Source organism: Sinocyclocheilus rhinocerous, unplaced genomic scaffold, assembly GCF_001515625.1.
Source record: "Sinocyclocheilus rhinocerous isolate Xijiao unplaced genomic scaffold, SAMN03320098_v1.1 scaffold1580, whole genome shotgun sequence".
Lineage (NCBI taxonomy): Eukaryota > Metazoa > Chordata > Actinopteri > Cypriniformes > Cyprinidae > Sinocyclocheilus > Sinocyclocheilus rhinocerous.
The window spans coordinates 102,641-105,509 of NW_015633551.1; the positions used below are offsets into that span (position 1 = coordinate 102,641).

The 2,869-nt window shown below is 33.6% G+C and overlaps 1 protein-coding gene across 1 annotated transcript in view; it reads right to left on the reverse strand.

Annotated features, from left to right (window-relative positions):
- Window positions 1-1,405, reverse strand: part of LOC107744591 (zinc finger BED domain-containing protein 4-like) — a 23,587-nt gene extending 22,182 nt beyond the window's left edge. The window contains exon 1 of the mRNA XM_016558310.1: window positions 1,272-1,405. The gene's annotated coding sequence lies outside the window, so the exon portion shown is untranslated. The remainder of the gene's footprint in view (window positions 1-1,271) is intronic.
- Between the last annotated feature and the right edge of the window lie 1,464 nt (window positions 1,406-2,869).

A 2,869-nucleotide genomic window follows, 5' to 3' on the forward strand; every position in this document is an offset into this window, starting at 1 on the left:
AAAAAAATATAATCTTAATTCAAGTGATGAAGGATTTCGAAAGTGTGACAGTAATCAGTGTTGAGTACTACTGTAAGGTTTACCGTGCCTGGTTTACATGTTTGAAAATGATAAACAGTTAAAAAATATCAAAAAGTAATCAAATGTAATCAGTTACATTACTTTTATAAAGTAATTGAAAAGTTACACTACTTATTACATTTTAAGTAGGGTAACTTGTAATCTGTAACCTATTACATTTCCAAAGTAACCTTCCCAACACTGATTATCAGCACACATTTTTCCTGTTTAACACTGTAAAGCTGCTTTGACACAATCTGTATTGTAAGCTCTATATAAAAAAAGACGACTTGATATTCCTCCATAGTAGCTATTACTATTTGAATCCTGTTGTTTTGTTTTTTCGAAATGCCTCCATAATTAACAATAAAATAAAGTCATATAGCCCTATCCTGGTTTTCAACTATTTATAACGGAACATAGCGATAGAGCTAAATTAAACAAAACGTCGGTTGTTGTTGTCATCAATGCCAATTTGACCTATCACAGCCATTAATAGGAAAAACAAAATATACACTATACATGTCAAACTATGCTAAAACATTTCAAAGTGAAATTTGTTATATTTGGTGTAAAGAATATATTAAATAACGTTTACATTTGCTATCAGTTGTCACATATATATAAGGCATAAAAAAAAAAACACTAAGTAGCCTACTACTATAATAATGACCGTATGCCGTTGTATGTTCATGTAGTATGAATTAAATTTTGTACAATGTCTCTGAGTTGTTTCTAGTAAAGAAGTTGGGGTGCTGCTTGAGCTACTCATCTCAACGCAGTCGCTCGCGACCTCACGAGATGTAGGTGCTAGCTTGAGCAACACATGCTAGCGGTTAGTGCATTAGCTCGCAGAAAAAACAACAGGAAAACACTTCACGCTTCTCTCCTGCCATATGGACATAAAACTCGAGTTACTCGTTTGTATTTTCTTATTGTTGAATTTATAAAAACGACTACTTGGGGATTTAAAATGCCTACGTGGACTCATTTAATCACGCAGAAAGAGCGTATTTGATTTAGTGACAACTCAATTGTGTTGTTACGTTAGGCCACACAGGACATAACCTGATGAGGCAGAACCGGATCCTGGTCGCAAAAAACAGAGAAGATCGTCGAACTAGCCGGGTCACTGGATCTAAACCAAAATCATGCATGCGTCTTCCCAAGACAATGTAAAACACTCGAATAAAGACATAAGTATAGCTTACCTTCGTGTCCTGAGGTTTACTTAAGTAAGTTTCGGCTGTGAAATGGTTAAATAAAGCGTACGGTTGATCCAGTGTTGGAATTGAGTTGGTTGCTTTGTCTCCTGTGCAGTAAACAGTGCGCTGTAATAGCGCCACCCGGCGTCAGACGGAAGAAACACGGCTCTATGACGTCATAGAGGCTTTCGATATAGTGGGTGGGGTTAATAAAACAAAACTACAGTCATTCTATCCCATAGCTGATAAAAGGTCATAATCATGTGAATACAATTACGAAACAATTGATTCTACACTTTGCATTACTTATGCATAGACGCTCAAACCACAGATAACTAAAAACAAAAAACAACCAGGGTTTACTAAAGCAAACACATGGGGTTTCTTGACCCAATGGTCTCTCTCAGGGGCGGTCAGGCACCAGAAGGGGTGGGGCAAAACACGCAGGCCCTTTGATGTTTAACTGTGTTTTTAGGTCAATTTAAAGCATATGGTATTTTTCTGTATTCTTGCTGTTTAACCTCCTGACTACCAGGAAAAAACTGTTTTGTGAATTTAGTATTTTGTGTATCATGTCATTACATTGTTTAGAGCATAAGAACAATTTTGAAAAATTAAATTTTTGAAAAATGATATCTTATTCAGATGTTATCCCATGTCCTCTGTAGAGGACATCGGGACTTGAAAAAGTCCTGTTTAAAAAAAAATACAAATACATGAATAGACATGAAAAGGCAAAAAGAGTGGGATTTTTGTTTTAATCAGAAATCAATTTTCATTTTTTATACCAAACTTTATATAAAGATGATTCTCAACTATGTTATGAAAGATATTTTTAAAAACCATTTTCTTTATGCAAAATGTGTGTAATAATCATGCTTTAAGTCCTGGTGTCCTCTACAGTGGACATGTATGAAACTGATGTCCTGTTTCATAACAGAAGGTCATATTTTGATTTTAAACCCCATAACATTTTCCTGCTATGTTGATTTATGACAAACAATTTGTCAATTAGTCAGCTTTAAATGATAATTACAAAATATAATCATATTTCCATTAGGGTGTTACATTTGATCACTAAATGAATGTCAGCCATTTTTAAAGACCAAAGAGAGGGAGTGGTCATGGTGAAACATCCAATCATTTGGTATCTCTGAAAAGCCCTGAATGTGCTCTGTACAGGACATCCAGATTTCCTCTACAGTGGACAAAACTCCATAGCTGGTAGTCAGGAGGTTAAGAGATACTATAGCCTATTGTCCTCAACCAGCTTTCTATTTAATTGTATTTCCTGTTTGCAATTAAATGGTAAATATGTTCCTAGAGGTTCATACAACAATGAAATTGTAAATAAATAACAATTTATTAACGTAATTGAGATTTTGATTTGAAAAATGGAAATGATTGTTTTTGTATTGTTGTACTCAGAATCATTAAGCTGAAACAATTAAAATGCATAACATAATCATGCCAATATTATACATAAATAATATAAATAGTACGAATACAGAACGTTAATAGTATAAACTTAAATCACGCATGTTTTGTCAAATTGTTTCTTTGGAAAGAAAATTTCATAGAAAAAAATAAATTATATATATATA